Below are 27,211 nucleotides of genomic sequence, written 5' to 3'. Positions count from 1 at the left end.
TGCTGCAGCTGGAACATTGGTGCTTTGTGGGAGGCAACCAATGATTTAAATATACACACTAGATAACAGACATGGGGTGGTGTTTTGAAGCCACAGCGCCTAGATCTTGGCACTCCCCCATCGTTGTACAAAATATTTTGGAAGCTTTAGAAATGTATTTATTAATGTCTACATTTGTTTTGCCACATTTATTATATTACAGACACCTTAATGCATACTTTATTTTATTTTATGATGAACAAAAATATAAACAGAACGTGTAAAGTGTTGGTCCCATGTTTCATGAGCTGAAATAAAAGATACCAGAAATCTTCTGTATGCACAAAAAACGTATTTCTCTTCAATTGTGTACAATTTTTTTTACATCCCTGTTAGTGAGCATTTCTACTATCCACCTGACAGGTGTGGCATATCAAGAAGCTGATTAAACAGCATGATCATTACACAGGTGCACTTTAAAATGTGCAGTTTTATCACACAACACAATGCCATAGATTTCTCAAGTTGAGGGAGAGTGTATTGGCATGCTGACTGCAGGAATGTCCACCAGAGCTGTTGCCAGAGAACTGAATGTTAATTTCTATACCATAAGCCGCCTCCAAAGTCGTTCTATAGAATTTGGCAGTATGTCCAACCGGCCTCAAAAGTGTAGACCACGTGTAACCACGCCAGTCCAGAACCTCCACATCCGGCTTCTTCAACTGCAGGATCGTCTGAGACCAGCCACCCAGACAGCTGATGAAACTGAGGAGTATTTCTGTCTGTTTTGTGGGGAAAAACTAATTCTGATTGGCTGGGCCTTGCTCCCCAGTGGGTGAGCCAGTCTCCCAAATTGGTGGGCCTTTGCCCTCCCAGGCCCACCCATGGCTGTGCCCCTACCCAGTCCATAAATTAGGGCCTAATGAATTTATTTCAATTGACTGATTTCCTTATATGAACTGTAACTCAGTAAAATCGTTGAAATTGTTGCATTTTGCGTTTAGATTTTTGTTCAGTATATTATGTGAGCTAAACATAAAACCTTTAAAATAAAATAAATGTATTAAAACAAATCATTTGAAGTATATATTTTTTTAAGTACTAATGTTACTTTCCCCACTACAAAAAAATAATACTTAAATGCATGCAATTTTGTCCTTGAATTTAACTGAAATAATGTAGAAATCAATGTATTCCTATTAAGGACTGCTTCTTCTGAGGAGTGCCAATATGGCCGACCGGTGGCTTCAAAGCCTCTCATTGGCCAATTCATAGCATCAGCAATTCAAGGTTTCTATACATTATTGGAGGCAACCCTTCTGTCTAGAGAGACTAATATGACACAGAGACCGAGACAGACCAAGACTGATAGTGGTGTTTGGATTCTGCTCAGTGCTTTTCAATATCATATCATTTCACTAATCGTCTGCCTTTGGCAGCTGATGTGCTGTTGTTACGTGTGCTGCACTAATAATGCATGAGAGAGGCTGAGTGATCTGAGCATCCCCTTTATAACACACAGTAGTACTGTTGACGGCTGACAGCTGCTTTCGTCTCCCGGAACATTCCGCCACGTTGTGTTACTGTCAGAGGAAGCTGAGGAAAGCCTGTTTGATTTCTCATTTACTACAGAGAGGGTATCTGGAACCCAGAATGGAAGTCATTAATTCCAGAGATTTGCCAGTCAACGTTTTTTCTCTCCAAACCAGATGGAACATAAACAAACACAATCACTCGCAAATGAGTCCAAATGAGATGTGACAGTTGTATTGAGCTTCATTTATTAGCAGTGATTATATGGGCCCTGCTTTTCCCTGGCAGCACGCGGGCACAGCAGAGCAGAGATGACTGAGCCTAAATAAAAAGGGAAATCAGTGGGTTTAGGAAAAGTGGATATTATTAATAGTGATGGTAGAGCTGGTGGCATGATGAGATTCATGTAAGTGCTTTATGCAAGACATTGTTATTTTGTGTTACACTGAGCACTAAATTCAAGCTTCTTGGGCCCTATATTTTCCAAGCACTGCTGCTCCCATAGACTTCATAGACTATTGTGACAGCATGGCATTAATGCACACTATGAAAATGTGCCATTTTGGGGGTTTGGTAATAAACATAATGAGAAAATATGAGGACAGTCGCTGGCATGTTTTGATCCACAAAATGTTTATATATTTGGAGTGGGTGTAGAAAGATCATTGGAAATGATACTTTATCCAAATCCCTTATAAAAAATGCATGAAATGACTTCCTTTAATCAATACAGTAATTGACACAGGGGACATTGTATGGAAAGGAAAATGTAATGTCATGGCTTAAATCAATCCTTGCCAATACATCACTTTCATCCACCATCACCCTAGTGACTTCATGATCTCTTTCAAATGGAATCTGCATTGCTTTTCCATGTCATTAACTAGCACACTGACACTCACAGATTGCAGACAGTAACACAACATCAGCCCTGTTTCTATAGGTCTTGACGTAGCCTCAAACACAAGCACACCAGTGTGCGCGTGAAGCTATGAAGGGAAAACATAGTTTCTCAGTGAGCACATCCTCAGGCACATACTGCAGTCTGCAGAAGCTTTTGAGCCGTTTCCCACACTCCACTTGAGCTGTGTCCTATTTACCACCTCAGCTAAGCTAGTCACCCTCTACACACACGCCTACACAGTTCCTCGGGAAGGAAGACACTGATTGACTGGCTGACTGGTGGTAGAGCAGTCAGACATGATGCCAGTTCGCTTTGCCTCAGTCTCAGCATGGACTCAAGGGTTAGGCTAGTTGTTCCCTCTGTTAAGCAGCTAAATTTAGAACTTAAGCAAGCCCGAGGCCGCCCACAATATGACAACAGCCAGCTCAAGTGCAGGGCGCGAAATTCAAAATATATATTTTTTAAATATTTAACTTTCACACATTAACAAGTCCAATACAGCAAATGAAAGGTACACATCTTGTGAATCCAGCCAACATGTCTGATTTTTAAAATGTTTTACAGCGAAAACAGCACGTATATTTATGTTAGCTCACCACCAAATACAAAAAAAGGACATTTTTCACAGCACAGGTAGCATGCACAAAGCCAACCTAACTAACCAAGAACCAACCAAACTAACCAACAAACAACTTCATCAGATGACAGTCTTATAACATGTTATACAATAAATCTATGTTTTGTTCGAAAAATGTGCATATTTCAGGTATAAATCATAGTTTACATTGCAGCTACAATCAGAAATTGCACCGAAAGCAGCCATAATAATTACAGACACCAACGTCAAATACCTAAATACTCATCATAAAACATTTCTGAAAAATACATAGTGTACAGCAAATGAAAGACAGGCATCTTGTGATTCCAGACAATATTTCCGATTTATTAAGTGTTTTACAGCGAAAACACAATATAGCGTTATATTAGCTTACCACAATAGCCAGAAAGACAAGCCATTTCCCAGTAGCAAAAGTTAGCGATCGTAACAAACCAGTAAAATATATATATTTTTTGACTAACTTTGATATTCTTCATCAGATGACAGTCCTATGACATCAGGTTATACATACACTTATGTTTTGTTCGAAAATGGGCATATTTAGAGCTGAAATCAGTGGTTATACATGTTGCTATCGTAGCTACTTTTTCCACAACGTCTAAACAGCAACGATATTTTTCTGACACTTTTTCTGACACACATATTCTGACCAAATAGCTATTCATAAACATAACTAAAAAATACATGTTGTATAGGAAATGACAGATCCATTAGTTCTTAATGAAATCGCAGTGTTAGAATTCTAAAAAATAACTTCATTACGACATCCAGCTTCGGTATAGCTAGAGTACCCCAAAGTTGGGGGCCGGCGACTAGTTCACATGTACGACAGATATATGAAATAGCATCATAAAATGTTTCTTACTTTTGCTGATCTTCCATCATGAATGTTGGACAAGGTGTCCTTTGTCAAGAACAATCGTTGTTTGGATTTAGAACGTCCATTGTCCCTCTTGAATTAGCAAGCCCACTAGCCAAGTGGCACGACGCTCTCCATGTCAACAAACGGAAGAGAACGGAACACGGCAAAACTCCCAAAAATTTTTCAATAATCTGATGAAACTATATTGAAAAAACATACTTTACGATGATATGGTCACATGTATCAAATAAAATCAAAGCCGGAGATATTAGTCGCCTATAACGGCAGCTAAACAGAAGGCAAATCCAAGTCCCTCTTCGCGCTCTCCAGAAAACAAGAAATGGGGGACACGTCATACAAAGAGCTTGTATTCCACTTCAGACCAAGATAAACACTAAATTTCTTCTCTCACCGCCTCTTGACATCCAGGGGAAGGTCTAAGAAGTGCACGTATACTAATACGTGTCATGCCCATGTATAGGCAGGAAGTAGAACAGAGCCTCGATTTCAGACTTTCCACTTCCTGGTCAGGAAGTTTGTGCCAAATGAGTTCTGTTTGACTCGCAGATATAATTCAAACGGTTTTAGAAACTAGAGAGTGTTTTCTATCCAATAGTAATAATAATATGCATATTGTACGAGCAAGAATTGAGTACGAGGCCGTTTGAAATGGGCACCTTTCATCTGGCTACTCAATACTGTCCCTGCAGCCCAAACAGGTTAATATAAACAGTCAATCTAATAGATTATCTTGGTTACTTGCAGGCACCATAATGTTGACTCATAGTTGAACTAACCACATTTCTAATAAGGCCAACAGCGTGATGATCTGATAAAGGAAAGGTTATTTAGTGAACGTGAACAGCATGATTCGCCTACTTCTTATCAACAGTGCAGTACAAACCATGCTACTTGATTATCAAAGTAGCTTGACAGGCTCTCACCGTTTCTCATCTCCTGAGGTGCACATGTTTGATGACTGCGATCATATACCAATAATCTGCATTTTATGCATCTGCATGTATGACAAGTCCAGAGGGAGCGAGGGAAAGATGAAGAAGGGAGAGAGACTGAGGAAGGGAGGGAGAGAGAATGGCATTGATGTTGATCTCTGTTTACACCTGGCTGACAGATTGTCATTCATCTTGGGAGGCAGCGGGGAGAACATTGAGGAACCAGATTTCATAGCACATTAGCATGGAGGGGTTCACCTGTCATCTGAGTGAGGCAGAGCTGTATAATCTTGGATTTCGTTTAAATGCCTGGATCAATATTGAAAGCCTGGAATGGCTGATGGCTGGCGGTGAATGGGCTGCTCCTAGTGATTAAATGAGTTGCTTGGTTGGTTCCTTCGTCCTGGGGTTGTCAGTGATTCCCTAGGAGTACAGTGAAGTAGCCCCTGTAGATGCTGATCTATAGGGGCAACTTTACACACTAATGGTTAAGGTTAGGATTGGGGGAGGGAAAGCTTATCCTAGATCTGTTCCTAGGGGAAACTAGAGATACAGTACCCAGAGGTGATAGGTCAGAGTTCAGAGGAGAAAGGGAGGGAAACTGGGTGGGATGGCTGATATCAATAATTCAACTTGTTATCCCATGTGCTCCATATGACCTGTGTGGCATTTTTTATGTAGGTTGGCATTTATTGAGAGGCAGCACTGCAGAGTGGTCATTAGCTGGCAAAGCTGCAAACAGGGTTGGGTAGGTTACTTTCTAAATGTAATCTGTTACAGTTAATAGTTTCCTGTCCAAAATTGGATTACCCAAACTAAGTAATGTAATCTGATTACTTTCAGTTACTTTTGGATTACCTTACCCTTAAGAACCATTAGAAGAAGACAAAAATTGAGGTTAGGGCTAGGCAATTTTGTCTTCTTCTAATTTTTACGATATAGCATATTTTGACTTTGCAGCTGGCCCATTTAGCAGGAAACCGCTCAGTTCTGCCTCCAGGACAAGACTCATGACTTGAACGTCAACCTACATTCTTTTGGTATTGCTGATGCCATTATATTTAGCGGAGTGCTGAAAAAATATTATTGATAAGCGTTTCTCTATTAGATAATTCAGAGCCATGGATAAACGATTAGAGGGTTGAAGCTTATTGACTAAGCTTCATTAATCAGTGAAATCACTTCCGTTTTCAACAATCTTGGTCTTTTTCCAACTTTTACTACTCCACATGTTCCGTCCTTTGCACAGGTTTGTTTTGCAAGCTGTGTAATGGCCTCGATTACCATAATTTGCATATTCAAATTGAAAACAATAGACAAGAACAACAGATGAATACTGTTAATTAGGCTGTTTGAAGAAGCTCTGTAATTGTGTTAGCTGTAGCGTTAAGCAGAGTAGCGTGTTCAGGGTTGTGTGAGGCAAGCTGTCAGCCTGCCAAGCTGGTGCTCAGTGCCCAGTTTTTCTAAACTTTTAATCAGGATCAGAATGATCCGGATTCTCTAATCCTTTTTTTTGCTGTCCAGGATCAGATCGATGTGGCTGGTTTTTGAGCTGTTTTTTTCCAGTTAATAATCGGATAGGATCCCTCTGATTCAGATACCACTATCTTAGTAGATTTTCAGTCCTTTGAATATGCATACACCTTGCCATCTACTGAACAGGTTATGGTACTACTTCTCCACTTTCATAGTGAAACAGATATGGGATAATCTACATTAATAAAAGTATCTAGATTAAAAAGAGTCTGCATATCACTTATAAGTGAGTATATGTATTTATTTGACACTTCTCAATATAACAATTGACCACATATGGTCAATTTAACATATTGAACCTTTGGTTTTTTAAACCTTGTGCCTTTCACCTTTCTAAATCCACCCTGAATCCACCCTTCCAGTGGGATCAACATAATCCTGATTTTCATCATCAAAACTATCCTAATCACCTTTGAAAAACTCAAAAATAAAATTGTATCCTGATTAAAAGTCCCCCCCCCCCCCCCCCCCCCACTATCCGGTGGATCAGAATCAAATTGTTCAGTTTTGAAAAACCCAATTCTAACATTTAATCCGATCAGATAACTTTTGAAAAACTGTGCCCTGGGGTGGAGATATCAGGTGGAGATTAGGATCAAGATCCAGGATCAGGATACATGATCAACACAGCTCAATGACGATCCAGTATCAACACAGCTCAATGACGATCCAGTATCAACACAGCTCATTGGTGATCCAGTATCAACACAGCTCAATGACGATCCAGTATCAACACAGCTCAATGACGATCCAGTATCAACACAGCTCAATGACGATCCAGTATCAGCACAGCTCAATGACAATCCAGGATCAACACAGCTCAATGACGATCCAGTATCAACACAGCTCAATGACAATCCAGTATCAACACAGCTCAATGACGATCCAGTATCAACACAGCTCAATGACGATCCACTTGTATTACCTACCAGGTAGGTGTAGTTTGCTCTCAAGTTTGCTCTCAATTTGCTCTCAAGTCACTGACGAGTGGGTCACTACAGCCTTGAAATCTGTGACACGATCTGATTGTGTCAATCTAATACGCTAATTGAAAGCAACCCGTAGCCACTTTTCATCAGTGAAGAGAGACTGCACCCGTGAACTGATTCTGGTAGAATTAGAATGCAGAGGCGGCTTCAATCACAAGAGGCAAATATTTTCCCTCTCATTAAAGTGTGCATTAAAGATAGACACTGTGGCATTGAACGAGACAATCTCTAAGATTTGCTAGAAGTGGTACACAGCACAATTCCCCTCCTGTGATCGAGGGAGACCTCTCTCCTCCTCCTTCTCCGCAGTAAAGTGAGTCTAAAGAGACCCCTTTGATTTCAGATCATTTCTTCAATCCTCCAGCCTGAATTTAAATAGAAAGGCCTGACTATTTTTAAGAACAAAGCTTGGTTCTTGCTGAACAAGGAGAAATAATAATTTGGTTTTCTTTCTCTACTAGTATTCAGTGTGAATAAAGTTGGTTGCACCGAAGAAAGGGGTGCCTGTTGGGATGTGTGTGCTGTGTGGATAAAATGGGGTTTATTAACGGCTGAAGGATGTTTTCCATAGCCCATTTATCTGGATATTCTGTGTTTAGTGTGTGGAGAAACTCTCACATACTTAGCATTGGTTATACATATATACAGTTATACGTATATACAGTGTATCTTCTTAGCTAGACTAGTAGTACAACTTGCATGCAGTTAATTTCTTTATCTGCACAGTGAATTCTAGTTGGAGTTGGACATTTGACAGTTTTAGCCTTGGGATTGTTTAGTTGGACAATGTAGAAAGATGCTTGGTGTTTGGTGTCTTTCAGTCTTTCAGGCCAGATCTAACATGAGCTACATTTGATGAGGCAGACAAACACCTTCGCATCTCTGCATATCTATCTTGACACACAGTGGCAGTAACAACACTGAAGTAAAATTGACTGGGAATGGGTCACACCCCGACCTCCACCCACACGCACACACCTACTAGCCTTTGGGAAATAGGCACACGCATGATAATAACTTGTGAGCGCATTTCCCCAATCCCCATCTCTCAGGGAGGAAAAGCGATAGAAAGGGACAGTGAGCGTCAGAGCTATTTCCACTGGGGGTGTGAGCCATGCAGCCATAATAACATGGAGATGTCACTTAGGCACTGAGGAGGGCTGTGGGTCTGAGGGAATGCTTACTGGGCACCTGGGTGGTCTGGAATACAGTATAACAGTCACCACCATGCTCCTAGTGAAGCAAAGGTCTCTCCCCCCATTTACAGTGTAGTATAGTATTAATGATATAGACCGGTTAGCTGACGACGTTACGAAAATGAGGGGGGGGGGCAGAAGTCCATGTTATTGTGATTCTGGATGGCCAGATTGCGAGCATCAATGACAAGATGTGAGGAATCGTAGGTGGCTCATTTCAGCTTTTATCTTGTTCTTGATACCATGTCTTGTTTTGAGGTGTTTTGACTGGTCAGTTCTATGCTAACATGGTTAAAATTCACTAGCTAGCTAACCAACAATAATGTATTTGAAAGACAACAAGTGCTCATTGTGCAAATGTATTTACTTTTTGAATAAACATTGGAGACGACACACAGTATATACTGAACAAAAATATAAATGCAACATGCAACAATTTCAAAGATTTTAGTGGGTTACAGTTCATATAAGGAAATCAGTCAATTGAAATAAATTCATTAGGCTAATGTATGGATTTCACATGACTGGGAATACAGATATGAATCTGTTGGTCACAGATACCTTTAAAAAAAACTAAGGGCGTGGATCAGAAAACCAGTCAGTATCTGGTGACCACCATTTTCCTCATGCAGTATGACACATCTCCTTCGCATAAAGTTGATCAGGCTGTCTATTGTGGCCTGTGGAATTTTGTCCCACTCCTCTTCAATGGCTGTGTGAAGTTGTTGGATATTGGCGGGAACTGGAACACGCTGATCCAGAGCATCCCAAACATGCGCAAAGGGTGACATGTCTGGTGAATATGCAGGACTTGTCTGGTAAATTGGGACTTTTTCAGCTTCCAGAAATTGTGTACAGGTCCTTGCGACATGGGGCTGTGCATCATCATGTTGAAACATGAGGTGATGGCGGTGGATGAATGGCACAACAATGGGCCTCAGGATCTCATCATGGTATTTCTGTGTATTCAAATTGCCATCGATAACATGCAATTGTGTTCGTTGTTGGTAGCTTATGTTTGCCCATACCATAATTCCAAGCCACCATGGGGCACTCTGTTCACAATATTGACATCAGCAAACCACTCGCCCATACGACACCATACACATGGTCTGCGGTTGTGAGGCTGGTTTGACATACTGCCAAAATCTCTAAAACAACGTTGGAAGGTGGCCTTATGGTAGAGAAATGAACATTAAATTCTCTGGCAACAGCTCTGGTGGATATTCCTGCAATCATGCATGCCAATTACACACTTCCTAAAAACTTGAGACCTGTGGCATTGTGTTGTGTGACAAAACTGCAGATTTTAGAGTGGCCTTTTATTGTCCCCAGCACAATGTGCACCTGTGTAAAGATCATGTTTAATCAGCTTCTTGATATGCCACATATCAATCCACATGGATGGATTATCTTGGTAAAGGAGAAATGATCACTAACAGGGAGAAATATTTGAGAGAAATAAGCTTACTGTGTATTGACATTTTCTGGGATCTTTTATTTCAGCTCATGTAACATGGGACCAACACTTTACATGTTGTGTTGATATTTTTGTTCAGTGTAGTTTACATGTTATCAACAATCTAAACCATCTCAGTCTGTTTGGTCCCATGGTCGCGTACACATCGGTTTTGTTGCTAAACAACCAACCGTCTATAGTCATCAATTCATTGAAATAAGAAAACCAGGTTTGAATCTGAAATCCATTTAATGGACTATATTTTCATGGCATAAACTGAGCATTAGTTGGAATTTCCCTCTACTCCTCAGCTACATACGGTACACATAAAGCATAGTCTCTTTTGTTCTCTAATTACTGTAATAGTGCGCTATTGTACAGATGTTTCTGGAGAGTAATCCCCCAGGAGGATGTAGAATTTAACAAACACCACATGAGATATATTCACATCAAGCATACAGTATAGTCTTCCACTGTTACAGTCAGAGATATTAAATCCCTGGGTTGTCCCCCTACATTAATAGCTTTCATATATAGCTGGACGATTAGCCTTCCAGTTACACCCCCTCTGCTGTGTGCTTGAGTGCATGTTTGACCGACCTTGGATGGTCACGTTTATTTGGGACTATTATTGGGGAAAAACTGAAAGAACAGAGTAGCGTTCAGACTCCGCATTGTTTTCTCTGCTCTGACTGGGTCATGGCTTGCTTCCAGCAGCTTGTCAACATGAGTCATCTCCTGAACGCTCCACTCTGAGGACATCAGGAGGAGGATGTGGTGTTTTGTTGATGTTACTGCTAAGAGGTTTTCAAGTGCTCCCAGGACATGCATGAACTTGAGTCCACATCTCTTTCCATGGCTGCTCCTGTCTGCCTGCCTGTCTTGCATTTGTCTATCTATCCTCCTGCTTTCTCTCGGTCTCTCTTTACTTCCTCATGTTCAGCTCTATTACCTCCTTTACTGATGATTTTTCAATATCAAATTGCATTAAAAGTTTTGAGTAGGCTGTTACTTCACTTTTTGCGGATTACCATGGTTATTCTCATTTCGATGCCAAACCTATCACAGTGTGTGGGTGGCCAAAGAGCTCTATGTTCATGTCATTTGACCAAAGCACCAGCTCCAATCCAAGTTCCAATGCCGTTTAGTAAACTCCAGGAGTTGAAAATAAAGCTCTTTGGGCGTGCACACAAGTGGTGGGTTTTGGCGAAATGAGAATGTACGAGCAGAAAATAACCCCATACCTACTATAAAATATGGTGGTAGATCTTTGATGTTATCGGGCAATTTTGCTTCCACTAGTCCTGGGGCCCTAGTTATTAAGGTCAATGGCATCATGGACTTTACCCAGTACAAGGATATTTTAACCAAAAACCTGTTTGCCTCTGCCAGGATGCTGAAATTTTACCGCAAGTGGATCTTCCAGCAAGAAAATAACCCTGTTATCTCGCAAGGTGAGGTATTGAAAATAGAGGTGTCAAAATCTCTTTCTCTGAACAATTACATTAGTGTAAAATAGTTTAATAAAAAAAAAAATATATATACCTCACTACCCTTTCCCACTTGGACAAAAGGAACACCTACGTGAGAATGCTGTTCATTGACTACAGCTCAGCTCATCACTAAGCTAAGGTCCATGGGACTGAACACCTCCCTCTGCAACTGGATCCTGGACTTCTTTCCTGCCCCCAGGTGGTGAGGGTAGGCAACAATACATCCGCCACGCTGACTCTTAACACCGGGGCCCCTCAGGGGTGTGTGCTTAGTCCCCTTCTGCACTTCCTCTTCACCCACGAGTGTGTGGCCAGGCAACACCATCATTAAGTTTGCAGGCGACACAACGGTGGTAGGCCTGATCACCGACAAAGATGAGACAGACAACTTATAGAGAAGAGGTCAGAGACCTGGCAGTGTGGTGCCAGAACAACAACCTCTTTGTCGGTAAGACAAATTAACTGATCATGAAATATTCTCCCATTCTTCTCTGCAGATCCTCTCAAGCTCTGTCAGGTTGGATGGGGAGCGTCGTTGCACAGCGATTTTCAGGTCTCTCCAGAGATGTTCGATCGGGACATTCAGAGACTTGTCCCGAAGCCACTCCTGCGTTGTCTTGGCTGTGTGCTTAGGGTCGTTGTCCTGTTGGAAGATGAACCAAGTCGGAGGTCCTGAGTGCTCTGGAGCAGGTTTTCATCAAGGATCTCTTTGTACTTTGCACCGTTCATCTGTCCCTTGATCCTGACTAGTCTCCCAGCCCCTGCCCCTGAAAAACATCCCCACAGCATGATGCTGCCACCACCATACTTCACCGTAGGGATGGTGCCAGGCTTTTTCCAGACTTGGCATTCAGGCCAGTTGAATCTTGGTTTCATCAGACCAGAGAATCTTGTTTCTCATTGTCTAAGAGTCCTTTAGATGGCTTTTGGCAAACTCCAAGCGGGCTGTCATGTGTCTTTTACTGAGGAGTGGCTTCTGTCTGGCCACTCTACAATAAAGGTCTGATTGGTGGAGTGCTGCAGAGATGGTTGTCCTTCTGGAAGGTTCTCCCATCTCCACAGAGGAACTCTGGAGCTCTGTCAGAGTGACCATCCGGTTCTTGGTTGACCAAGGCCCTGACCAAGGCCCTTCTCCCGCGATTGCTCAGTTTGGCCAGGCAGCCAGCTCTAGGAAGAGTCTTAGTGGTTCCAAACTGCTTCTATTTAAGAATGATGAAGGCCACTGTGTTCTTGGGGACCTTTAATTCTGCATACATTTTTTTGTACCCTTCCCCATGTCTGTGCCTCAACATAATCCTGTCTCTGAGCTCTACGGACAATTTCTTCGATCTCATGCCTTGGTTTTTGCTCTGACATGCACTGTCTGTCACACCCTGATCAGTTTCACCTGTCCTCATTATTGTCGCCACCTCCTCCAGGTGTCGCTTGTTTTCCCCAGTGTATTTATCCCTGTGTTTCCTGTCTCTCTGTGCCAGATCGTCTTGTATGTTCCAAGTCAACCAGCGTTTTTCCCATTATCCTGCCTTTGCTATTCTCTTTTCTAGTCCTCCCGGTTTTGACCCTTGCCTGTTCTGGACTCTGTACCCGCCTGCCTGACCATTCTGCCGGCCTTGACCACAAGCCTTTCTGCGACTCTGTACCTCCTGGACTCTGATCTGGTTTTGACCTTTTGCCTGTCCACGACTATTCTCTTGCCTACTCCTTTTGGATTATTAAACATTGTAAGACTCTGCCTCCTGTGTCTGCATCTGGGTCTCGCCTTGTGTCATGATACTGTCAACTGTGGGACCTTATATAGACATGTCCAATCAATTGAATTTACCACAGGTGGAGTCCAATCAAATTGTAGAAACAATGGGAACAGGATTCACCTGAGCTCAATTTCGAGTCTCATTACAAAGGGTCTAAATACTTATGTAAATAAGGTATTTCTGTTTTATTTTTAATAAATGTGTCAACATTTCTAAAAACCTGTTTTATTATGAGGTATTGTGTGTAGATTGATGAGGGGAAAAAATGATGTAATCAATTTTAGAATAAGGCTGTAACGTAACAAAATGTGGGAAAATGGGTCTGAATATTTTCCGAATGCTTAAGAATACTTCTGTAGATTATTTTAGTAGGTCTACGATACATGGCTAATTCAGTTATAGGCCTATTCATTTACAGTGGGGTGCTACTTAGGGGTCAACATTATTTACTCAAGTCTTTACATGGAATAAACAATTTTAGCATTATAAAGGCTTATTCCTGCCTGGGTTGTAGCCTGTATGGAAAAGCCTGCTCTTTTTTTTCATTGTTGCCCTTTTCAAAAAGACATCACACGTCAGAGGAAAGGTCATTTAGCTCTAAATAACATTAGAGATCCTCACAGCCTCTCCCCTCCCCTTCTTCTTCTCTCCTCTCCTCTAGTTTTGTATGAAAGGCGACCCCCAGCTCTCGCCATCCAAACAATACATATTTCAACGGATGTAGATAACCTTCCCCATCCACTATATCACAAACTGCAATGAACACAGAGGGAGAGAGAATGAGAAAGAAAACCTTGTCTCATCTCTCCTCCTCACACGGGGGCAGTGTTACTCTGCCTGACGCTGCACACCCACCACCACATCCCTCTCTCCATCGACCGTCTCCTCCTCTGGCATGCTTTTCCTGTAGAGCAGAGCAGAGGCTTGCAGCAGGCCGCAGAGCAGCAGCCCTCCTCCCCACCATTCCCCACACGCTGCCTCCTATAACACTCAACCACAGCGGTTATGACAGGAACCCCAGAGTGTCATATAGCACACACCCCCAGGAGTGTAATAAGTGTCTGTGCAGTAATGTTCCACTTTTCCCTAATCACCTACATGTACATCGACTCCCCCCTCTCCCTCTCTCATTTTAAGAGGGGTAGGGTTTGTCTAACTTCCTCTTCTCATATTGATACATCTACCCCCCACATCGATCCCCCCGTTCTGTAACTTAATAGCATAACATGTGGGAGCATTGGGCTCTCCTGCTGTTTTGTTCAGTGTGTGTATCTGTATAAAGCAATGGGCTACCTGACTAGATCTCACAGTGGTTCATGACACCAATTGATTTGTGAGGGCATTGATGCCCTGCCGTGGTGTGGTGATATTTCTCAGGCAGCCCAGCCTGCACCACAGACAGCTGGAGTAAAGTGTCTGCAGCATCTTGTCGCTGGTGGGCAGTGTGTTTGATGAAACTTGACTTCACAATTTATTTTTTATTTTTATTTTATTTCACCTTTATTTAACCAGGTAGGTTAGTTGAGAACAAGTTCTCATTTGCAACTGCGACCTGGCCAAGATAAAGCATAGCAGTGTGAACAGACAACAACACAGAGTTACACATGGAGTAAACAATAAACAAGTCAATAACATGGTAGAAAAAAAGAGAATCTATATACAATGTGTGCAAAAGGCATGAGGAGGTAGGCAATAAATCGAATAATTACAATTTAGCAGATTAACACTGGAGTGATAAATCATCAGATGATCATGTGCAAGTAGAGATACTGGTGTGCAAAAGAGCAGAAAAGTAAATAAACAAAAGCAGTATGGGGGTGAGGTAGGTAAATTGGGTGGGCTATATACCGATGGACTATGTACAGCTGCAGCGATCGGTTAGCTGCTTGGATAGCAGATGTTTAAAGTTGTTGAGGGAGATAAAAGTCTCCAACTTCAGAGATTTTTGCAATTCGTTCCAGTAGAGAAAGCAGCAGAGAACTGGAAGGAAAGGCGTCCAAATGAGGTTTTGGCTTTAGGGATGATCAGTGAGATACACCTGCTGGAGCGCGTGCTATGGGTGGGTGTAGCCATTGTGACCAGTGAACTGAGATAAGGCGACACTTTACCTAGCATAGCCTTGTAGATGACCTGGCGCCAGTGGGTCTGACGACGAACATGTAGCGAGGGCCAGCTGACTAGGGCATACAGGTCGCAGTGGTGGGTCGTATAAGGTGCTTTAGTAACAAAACGGATGGCACTGTGATAAACTGCATCCAGTTTGCTGAGTAGAGTATTGGAAGCTATTTTGTAGATGACATCGTCGAAGTTGAGGATCGGTAGGATAGTCAGTTTTACTAGGGTAAGTTTGGCGGCGTGAGTGAAGGAGGCTTTGTTGCGAAATAGAAAGCCGACTCTAGATTTGATTTTGGATTGGAGATGTTTGATATGAGTCTGGAAGGAGAGTTTGCAGTCTAGCCAGACACCTAGGTACTTATAGATGTCCACATATTTGGTTTTACTAGCGTTTAAGAGCAGTTGGAGGCCACGGAAGGAGTGTTGAATGGCATTGAAGCTCGTTTGGAGGTTAGATAGCACAGTGTCCAAGGAAGGGCCAGAAGTATACAGAATGGTGTCGTCTGCGTAGAGGTGGATCAGGGAATCGCCCGCAGCAAGAGCAACATCATTGATATATACAGAGAAAAGAGTCGGCCCGAGAATTGAACCCTGTGGTACCCCCATAGAGACTGCCAGAGGACCGGACAACATGTCCTCCGATTTGACACACTGAACTCTGTCTGCAAAGTAGTTGGTGAACCAGGCAAGGCAGTCTTTAGAAAAACCGAGGCTAACAATAACCCCTCTTAGTGAGGATTGTGGAAAATGGATTTACACGGAGGGTTCAAAACATTAAGGACACCTGCTCTTTCCATGACATAGACTGACCAGGTGAATTCAGGCTAAACCATGAACAGATATCGATGCACAAAGGCATTCCTTACGGACAAAATCATTACAATAGGGATATTGAAACAGGCTAGGCCTTCGTTTACAGCCTCACGAAGGCACAAAATCTCATCCAGATTTAATTTCTTTTAATTTAGACAGGCAGAGCTCTAAAAAGCTAAATTTTCACCAGTCTGTAGGAAATGTTCTGTTCCCTTTCTCCTTCTTCAGCCTTACTATCTACAGCAGTTGGCAGTTAACTCTCGTAAATCTATTGGGCATTAAAAAGAGGGGACTGATTCAAGGACGGAATGAGAGTAAGACCTTTAAACAGGTTAACATTCACAAGGCCGCAGGGCCAGATGAATTACCAGGTCGCATGTGCTGATCACCCGGGCAAGTGTCTTTACTGACATTTTCAACCTCTCCCTGACCCTGTCTGTAATATAGCCTATAAGGAGCAGGTCAGTGACCTGGCAGCAAGACAAAGGAACTGATCGTGGACTACAGGAAATGGAGGGCCGAGCACACCCCCATCCACATCGACGGGGCTGTAGTGGAGCGGGTCAAGAGCTTTAAGTTACTTGGTGTCCACGGTGGCAGGTAACCTAGCGGTTAAGCGCTGTGGGCCAGTAACCGAAAGGTCACTGGGTCGAATACCTATATGTACATCTACCTCAATTACTTCGTACCCCTGCACATCAACTTTGTCTTATTATCTTTAAAAAAATAAGTTAATAAGCATTTCACTGTTAGTCTACACCTGTTTAAGAAGCATGTGACAAATAAAATGTGATTTGATTTGACGGACAAGCAAAGCCAAAGATTATGCAACTTAATGAAATATGTTTCATTTTAATGAATGACTGTTTAAACTCTATAAGACTGTCAGAAGTGTTATGGTTGAAATGTAGTAACCACTTTAAGAAAGAAGTGTTTTCTTTAAAGGAATTCATCTTTAACTAAGCTCTAGGAGACATGTCAGAAGTGTTTTCTTTAAAGGAATTCATCTTTAACTAAGCTCTAGGAGACGTGTCAGAAGTGTTTTCTTTAAAGGAATTCATCTTTAACTAAGCTCTAGGAAACATGTCAGAAGTGTTTTCTTTAAAGGAATTCATCGTTAACTAAGCTCTAGGAGACATGTCAGAAGTGTTTTCTTTAAAGGAATTCATCTTTAACTAAGCTTTAGGAGACATGTCAGAAGTGTTTTCTTTAAAGGAATTCATCTTTAACTAAGCTCTAGGAGACATGTCAGAAGTGTTGCAGTTGAGAATGAGTAACGGGTCACCATTTCTTTACCCCCGTCTTGGTCCCCCTCTCCTCTCTACTCCTGGTCCACCAGACCCTAATTCATCTCCTTGGGGACCCCAACATTCCTGTGGTGAAAAGTCACTTCTGGATCCCATTTCCTGCAGCCTCTGAGAACACATGCAGACAAACACACATGGAGATTGTTATTCGGTCAAAAGGCCATGTAATCCATCCGACTTCCCTTTGAACCGCTTTTTTCCTCTCTTTAAACTCCGACAATGAAACATACTTGGTTCAATAAAGGTGCATTTCCTTTGCTCTGTAGATACTGGGTTTCTCTGAGTTTCCTCCATGGTAATCTTCTTGAAGCACAATTAGTAGGTGTAGTTTATCAATTCAAACAGATTAGTGAGCTTGACCCTTTACCTCCTCAAAGCATACCGATGTATGGGTTGAGTTCATAGACTGTTGCTGTGTTGGGGCGCTGACTGGAAAATATCACATGGGACTAACACATATACTCCATACATAGGCAGACTGACCTCTCCATCTGGGGGAACACATGCAGTTTTTTCATTCAATATATATATCTTTTTTCTGAGGGGGGGGGGGGGGTAAAATAATTACCATTGTTCTATTTCATTTCCAAGACCACAAAAAACCCAACAGTGTTTTCCATGCTAGCTCTAGAGGAGACAGTTCTGCTTCAGTCAGATCTCCTGTTCAGGCCAATTAGCTGCTTCTTCACAACTTGATCACCTGCTCAGGTCACTTTTTTTGCCTGCCCACTAAATCCCTTTCAACGGAACCATTAGGAGGTGGAGTGAAACCCAGCCGACCCTGCAGTCCTTCAGGACACGACTGGACCATCTGCATCATAAAAGAGACTATAACCATTTAAGTTGTTCAACAATGCTGCAGTCCAATGCCTATTATTATCCACAATATCCTGCCTAATTAAAAACAGCTGTTGTTATGAAAACTAGAATTGTGTAGGCGGTTTGTGTAAACAGTTAAACAATGCGATCGTATTGCAGTTATATGGATCTAGATAATCATCAGCAATCCAATGGTTCACGCAAGCACAGACGTGCACACGGGCACATACACATACACACACGCACACACATACATACACATCAACATGTGTACATTAGTTGTAAATCAGCTCTCCTCCAGGGCTTTCCTTTCATTGAGCCAATGCAAATCAGTCAATGACTGTATCGGATTACAATCACAATCGATTCAACATCATTCGTGTGTGTATGACTGAAACACAACATTAACAAGCCGTAAAATATGATTTATGATTTCTATTTTTCTCAGGCTGAGTGTTGCCCTGGCATATCTATTCATATGCAGTCTCTTCGCTCTCTTTCTCTCTGAGCCCATTCTTCCGAGACTAAGGTGTGTTCAGGCATCTCCAGCCTAATCCCTCACACCTCAAGGGGCGAAGGGAGGCTTTTCCACCTTGAACCCTCCCAATCAGATAACCCCAGAGCTTAGGTTCCCTTCACACTCCTCACACCCCTCCCCCAGCCCCAGCAGGACATACTCATGGAATGTTCAGCTCACTCCGTCTCCCCATCACATCAACCCTCCATCCTGTTCCAGTGACTTAGTCCCCCTCCAGGGACTGAAGAGGAGAGGATTACAGTTTATTCTCCTGGAGAGAGCCTAAGGCTCTTGTTCTAGCTTGTGTACCATTAGGATCTCTTTCCTTCCATTGGAGCCAAGCACTTTCTTTCCTTCTTTCTTTGGCAGCAGATCTTGTTACTGCATGGCTTTTCATGAGAGGAAAGGAAGAAAGAACAAAAGAAGGAAAGATGGGAGTAGGTTTGGGACTCTGCATGCTGAGGAGGAGTTGATCGACTCGCCGTCCTATTCATCACCTCTGTATTCACCACTTCTGTCTGAATGAATAGCAGCTTGTAGATGCAGTGGTGAAAAGGAGCACTGTATGAGGACACTTTGTCGGTCTTAACTGTTCCCATGGACTTTGTGGTTGTCTCCACTTACAGTTGTAAAATAGGTCAAATCAATGTCGTAGTTTTACTCTCTTTTTCACTTGTCGATCATCTAACTAGCAGGAAAAATACTGGTCAGAAAAGAGCACCCTTGGCCTCCCGGGTGGCGCAGTGGTCTAGGGCACTGCATCGCAGCGCTAGCTGTGCCACCAGAGACTCTGGGTTCGCGCTCTGTTGCAGCCAGCCGAGACAGGGAGGTCCGTGGGGCGACGCACAATTGGCCTACCGTCGTCTGGGTTAGGGAGGGTTTGGCCGGTAGGGATATCCTTGTCTCATCGCGCACCAGCGACTCCTCTGGCGGGCCGGGTGCAGTGCGCGCTAACCAAAGGTTGCCAGGTGCACGGTGTTTCCTCTGACACATTGGTGCGGCTGGCTTCCGGGTTGGATGCGCGCTGTGTTAAGAAGCAGTGCGGCTTGGTTGGGTTGTGTTTTGGAGGACGCATGGCTTTCGACCTTCGTCTCTCCCAAGCCCGTACGGGAGTTGTAGCGATGAGACAAGATAGTAATTACTAACAATTGGATACCACGAAATTGGGGAGAAAAGGGGGTAAAAATTAAAAATAAAGAAAAAATAAAGAAAAGATCACCCTTCCTTTTACAGATCATAGATTAAATTAATCTGTGTGAATTAGCATTGAGCTTAACTGAAAGTCTGTAAGAAGCTGTAAGATTGCAGATTCAGCCTTCCGTCGACTGTGGGTGTGTGTAGAGATGTGTGGATGGATGTCTGTTGTTTTGGTGAATAAGAAAAAACTCCAAGATATAAAGTATTTAGAGGGTGGGGCAGCATTGGCGCTTTCAGTCTTCCCTCAACTCTGTGTGTGTGTGCGCACGTGTGTGCGTGCGTGTATTATGTTCCAGACAGTGTATGCAGACAGCCTCGCCCGACACCCCTCAGCAGACTGTCAACCTCTCATCTCCTGCATTTTTATGCTCCCTACAACAGATTAACTCGCAAACAACGTCCCACCATGTCACAACTTGGACTGCTGTTCACAGAGTAATGAGCTCTCTCTCTCGTTCTCTCTCTCTCCCTCACTGTGTCGGGTGTTTTTTGTGTCCTTGATGTCCTTTTTTGTCTTTTCAAAAAAATAAATAGATCCTCTTTTTGTCATTTCTTACCTCACCCCTGTCTGCAGTTGATGTGATACAGAAGAAAACCTAGTGCTCAACAAGCTCCTCTAACAAGTGCATTTCCCTCTGGAGGTTATTCAGTCAGATAATAAAATGTCAGGAGTACAACTGTACCCAGACTTTTGTGATACAGACTGAAATGCGGAAATATCACATTGTCTCGGTACTGGTACTCCATGTACAGTGCATTCGGAAAGTATCCAGACCCCTTGACTTTTTCCACATTTTTATACATTACAGCCTTATTCTTTCCCTCGATCCTGACTAGTCTCCCAGTCCCTGCCGCTGAAAAACATCTCCACAGCATGATGCTGTCACCACCATGCTTCACCATAGAGATGGTGCCAGGTTTCCTCCAAACATGACACTTGGCATTCAGGCCAAAGAGTTCAAGCCAAGAGAATCTTGTTTCTCATGTTCTGAGTCCTTTAGGTGCCTTTTGGAAAACTCCAAGCGGGCTGTCATGTGCCTTTTACTGAGAAGTGGCTTCCCTCAGGCCACTCTACCATCAAGGCCTGCTTTGTGGAGTGCTGCAGAGATGGTTGTCCTTCTGGAAGGTTCTCCCATCTCCACAGAGGAACTCTGGAGCTCTGTCAGAGTGACCATTGGGTTCTTGGTCACTTCCCTGACCAAGGCCCTTCCCCCTGATTGCTCATTTTGGCCAACTGCCAGCTCTAGGAAGAGTCTTGGTGGTTCCAAACGTCTTCCATTTAAAAATGATGGAGGCCACTGTGTTCTTGGGGACCTTCAATGCTGCAGAAATGTTTTTGTACCCTTCCCCAGATCTGTGCCTCAACACAATCCTTTCTCTGAGCTCTACAGACAATTCCTTCGACTTCATGGTATGGTTTTTGCTCTGACATGCACTGTCAACTGTGGGACCTTACATAGACAGATGTGTGCCATTCCAAATCATGTGCAATCAATTGAATTTGCCACAGGTGAACTCCAATCAAGTTGTAGAAACATCTCAAGGATGATCAATGTAAACAGGATGGACCTGAGCTCAATTTTTATACATTTGCTAAAATTGATGTGGAAAAAATATAATTCAATTAATTTTAGAATAAGGCTGTAACGTAAAACAGAATGTGGAATAAGGGAAGAGGTCTTACTGAATGCAATGTATATAGCCAAGCTATCATTGCTTATTGTGTATTCCTCATGTTACTGTTTTTTTTGGTTGATGACCACAGTTTTAAGCACTCAGGACTTGTGGTTGGGATCTGTAGAGATGTTTGGATGTGTGTTATTTTGGTGAAGAAGAAAAAACAGCAAGATATACAGTATTTAGAGGGTGAGGCAGCACACACACACATACACACACACACACACACACACACACACACACACACACACACACACACACACACACACACACACACACACACACACACACACACACACACACACACACACACACACACACACACACACACACACACACACACACACAGTACGCGCTTGCGTGTATTATGTTCCAGACAGTGTATGCAGACAGCCTCGCCCGACCCCCCTCAGCAGACTGTCGACCTCTCATCTCCTGCATTTTTATGCTCCCTACAAAAGAATAACTTGCATACAGCGTCCCACCATGTCACAACTTGGACTGCTCTTCACAGAGTAATGAGCTCTCTCTCTTTCTCTCTCTCGTTTTCTCTCGTTGTCTTTATTGTTATCTCCCTCTCTCTCACTCTGTTGGGATGCTTTTTGTTTCCTTGATGTCCTTCTTTGTCTTTTGAAAAAAAGACATGTTTTCTTACATCCCCCCTGTCTGCTGTAAATGTGATACAGAAGAATGCCTAGTGCTCAACAAGCTGCCATAACAAGAGCATTTCCCGTTGGCATTTATTGAGTCACAGAATAAAATGTCAGAAATACAACTGTGCCCAGACTTCAGTTTTCCCCTCCCCACTCATACCACTCCCAGACAGTCCTAGCAAAATTCTTGCTAAAGAAATTGCTCTTTGCTGAGAAGCAAAGACCATTTAAAATGAAAACAAACGCAGTAAAGTACTTAATTGTTACCCAGAAATGAATTGATATTGAGAAAAAAATGGCTGCATTGGACCTTTTTTGAGCTGACAGCTTCACTATGGTTCTAGTCATCAATCGAGCAAAAGGGCAATATTTTATTAATATAGTAGTGTGTGTGTGTGTGTGTGTGTGCGTCCCAGAAAGCTATGACCTTTGGCTTTCACCTGGAATTGTTTACTTATGTCTGAGAAAAACTGTTCAACCAATATGATCTAGTACACTGTAAAAGTTCAATAACATATATACAAAATATGATGGTATTATAAAAAAGTTATAAAAAATGTGAATGAGTACACTTTTTCATACTTTATAATATGTCCATATATATACTGAACTAAAATATAAAACGCAAAATGCAGCAATTTCTAAGATCTTACTGAGTTACAGTTCATATAAGGAAATAATTGAAATAAATTCATTAGGCCCTAATCTACGGATTTCACATGACTGGGCAGGGGTGCAGCCATGGGTGGGCCTTGGAGGGCATAGGCCCACCCAATGTGGAGCCAGGACCAGCCAATCAGAATGAGTTTTTCCCCACAAAATGTCTTTATTACAGAAATCAATACTTGTCAGCTCCCCCCTCAAATAATCCCGCAGGTGAAGAAACCAGATGTGGAGATCCTGGGCTGGCGTGGTTACACATGGTCTGCGGTTGTGAGGCAGGTTGGACATACTGCCAAATTCTCTAAAACGACATTGGAGACAGTTTATGGTAGAGAAATTATCATTAAATGATCTGGCAACAGTTCTGGTGGATATTCCAGCAGTCAGCATGCCAATTGCATGCTCCCTCAAAACTTGAGACATCTGTGGACTTTTATTGTCCCCAGCACAAGGTGCACCTGTGTAATGATCATGCTGTTTAATCAGCTTCTTGATATGCCACACCTGTCAGGTGGATGGATTATCTTGGCTAAGGAGAAATGCTCACTAACAGGGATGTAAACTCATTTGTGCACAACATTTTACAGAAATAAGCTTTTTGTTACGTATGGAACATTTCTGGGATTTTTTATTTCAGCTCATGAAACATGGGACCAACACTTTACATGTTGCGTTTTGTCCAGTGTAATTATAATCTGTTTTAGGATCATCTACCCAAAATATTTCCCCTTCTTTATTACCCTATCAAACACATCATGACATTAGTGATAGTCAAAATCTGTTAAATTTGTGAACGTCTAAATCAATATTTGGGCCATTTAAACAGTGTACGTCCCTCATATAGACAAGTGTTCTGGAAAGGGGTCAAATTTGTTGTACTTAGCATATGCAATGTGTCTGATTCTGACGTAAAACAAATGTTTGACTTCAACACAAAATTTATGATTTACTTATTTTAGGTTTAAGGAAGTGTGTAGGTCGCATCTTTATCATAAAGCTATGGAAGTTATGTATACAAATTACGCGATTGCTTTGCCATGTCTCTGCCGTGAAGCAGTCGAGCTGGTTTAAAGTTTTTCTAAGGACCGCCACTTTGATGTAACGTTGCAGTGAAATGATATAAATGGATCTAATGATGCAGCCGACCACCAGATGGAGACAAATACACGTTTTTTTGTGACAGAGGACGTTGACATGGTCCTAGGAAGGTCTGGATGTCTGTTTTCTGACTTATAAAACGGTGGGAAATCAATACAAATAGTGCCAGCTTCAGGGACTGTCATCTTAAGAGATTTTAAGATATAAGTACTTTTATAGGTTGAGAAATGAATGCTTTCCCAAAGGAATAAATGTCAGGCATGGGTCAAGCATGCGCCAGGCACAGTGAGATATTTTTTATCTCTTTTCTCCCAGATGATACTATGCTTAAAACTATCACAGTTTTAAGCACTCAGGGCTTGTTGTTGCGCTCTGTAGAGATGCTTGGAAGTGTGTTGTTTTGGCGGAGAGAAAAAAACAGCAAGGGACAACAAGATATATTTTGAGGGTGGGGAAGCATTGATGCTTTCTACTGTGTGCACGCATGCATGCATATGTATGTGCGTGCCTACGTGGGCGTGCATCCCTGTGTGGGAACTGTGTGTGTTTTCTCGCTTGTTGCTCACAGTCATAGCCAGTCTGGTAGCACTTTGTAGAACGGCAGCATGGAGAGGAGAGATAACAGGAGGTTGAGTGGAGGAGGAATAAACACACATTTTCAATGGCACCTCTTACCGCAGCGGCACTGCCACAGACAGCCAGACAGACAGCTCCCTGTCTGTTGTTCTCTGGGCCTCATTGTGTCTGTTGGCAACTGTGTCTTTGCCCAAAAATTGCTTGGCACCTCAAACACAAAACGAATGGCTTCTCAAAGAGACAGTTTCCCCTTGTAGTGTTCCCTGTCCTTTGTATCTCAGACTAGCTCTGCGTTCATAACCAAGTGCGAGGTGGGAATGTACCAGTTGTGAAATTTTACCAGTTGGATGCATTCACGTGCTTTGAACTTGTTGAAAAACGATGATTGGCTAATGGCCAACAAGCTGTGTAAATCATGAACAAAAAGTACCGCTACCATGCATGTAAACAAATTAAAGTGTTCAAAAACAATACTAATAAATAGCTTTTTAAAAATAATGATTGTTGTTGCATTTAACTGCCGAAAATGCTGTTATCAAGTTAATTTCCTATTTAAGGGATTATCCGAGGTCAGCATGTGGCAGAAGTGGGAGCACAGGTTGATCGATGAGTTTCCCACTAGTAATTACCAGTTGGAAGGCCATGCAGGTGGATTTTTTCCAGTCGTATGTGGTAAATTTCCACTTCCAACTTGGTTATGAATGCAGCATAAGGCTGAGACAAAGTGACACGGGCCCTTCCATGTTTAGTTTAGTTTTTGTATGTGTGGGTTGTGTGTATGCGTGCCTGTGTGTTGTTGTTTGTTTGTATATATTATTGTATGTATGTAGAGTATCAGTGGAGGGTCCTCAGAGGAAGAAAGGAGAACCATCCTCCATAGTGAATTTCATAAAAATAATGTATCCTTTTTAGATAAAACTAAACTAAATATATTCACATGTCACCAAATAATTGATTAAAATAAACTGTTTTCCAGTAAAGGTCTACAGTAGCCTCAACAGCACTCTGTACGGTAGCACCATGGTGTAGTAGGAGGACAGCTAGCTTCCGTTCTTCTCTGTGTACATTGACGTCAATACAAAACCTAGGAGGCTCATGGTTCTCACCCCATTCCATAGACTTACACAGTAATTATGACAATTTCCGGAGGACGTCCTCCAACCTATCAGAGCTCTTGCAGCATGAACTGACATTTTGTCCACCCAATCAAAGGATCAGAGGATGAATCTAGTACTGAAAGCATAAGCCACAGCTAGCTAGCGCTGCAGTGTATAACATGTGGTGAGTAGTTTACTCAAAGAGAGAAAGATAATAGTTTAACAGTTTTTAACAAATACATTTTTTCAAAAATGAAGGAGAAGCAAGAGAGAGAGAGAGGGAGAGATTATTTTTCACTTTCACTTACTTAGCTAGCAAATGCAGCTAGCTAGTTTAACCTATTCTAACACCCGGCTCAAACAGAGGAATGCTATGTTAGCTAGCTGGCTATAACTATCCAACAAAACACTGGAACTCTTTCAAGTCAAGGTAAGTTTTTGTTTTACTAATTTATTGCCATTGGGGCCCTTTGGTGTAACTTCTTACTGACTGTACACTGTACTGCATGATTGTAGCGGGTTTACTAATGTGTTAGTTCTAATAGCTACAGTATGTTGACTATGACCTTGCTTTAGCTAATATAGTGACAACGATGTAGTCTGTGTGTAGCGGTTATGATATCGTTTGGAAAGTTTTTTTTCACATGGTCACATACAGCCTATGTGTTGTGCATTGAAGTCCACAAGTGAATTTGAATAGGTGAGAGGAGGAGAGGGCGTAGATGCGAGAAGGAATACAATGTGGCTGCTTGCATAGTGAACTGTGTACACGTGTGATCAGGGGTGTATTTATTCCACTGATTCTGTTGAAAAACATTTCTTAAACAGAAGCAAACGGGGATAAACACACCTGAACTTGTCCAATAATATGGCGCCGAAGAGGATGGTTGACGTTTTACATGCCCGTAACCAATTGTGCTATTTTGTTAGTTTTTTTTGTGTTGTTTGTAACTTATTTTTTTACTTATTTTGTACATAATGTTGCTGCTACCATCTCTTGGGACCAAAAATAACTTCTGGACATCAGAACTGGGATTACTCCCCACGAACTGGATTTTTTTTTTCCTTTAACGAGTCCGACGAGAAAGATATACTGCTCTCCCAGGAACAGGCTTAGATCCCCGCCATTTGCGTGAAGAAAATACCGAGGAAAAGAGGACGCAGATCGCGTTGCCTTTTGAGAATCCGTAGGCGAGTCAGTAAACTCCCACTGCCATCAATTCTACTCGCGAATATGCAATCATTGGAAAATAAAATGTATGACCTACGACTACGATTATCCTACCAACGGGACAATAAGAACTGTAATATCTTATGTTTCACAGAGTCGTGGCTGAACAACGACACAGATAATATAGAGCTGGAGGGATTTTCCATGCATTGGCAGAAGAGAAAAGCTACGTCT

This window comes from Salvelinus fontinalis, chromosome 2 (genome assembly GCF_029448725.1).
Source record: "Salvelinus fontinalis isolate EN_2023a chromosome 2, ASM2944872v1, whole genome shotgun sequence".
NCBI lineage: Eukaryota > Metazoa > Chordata > Actinopteri > Salmoniformes > Salmonidae > Salvelinus > Salvelinus fontinalis.
This window is presented reverse-complemented; position numbering follows the sequence as displayed.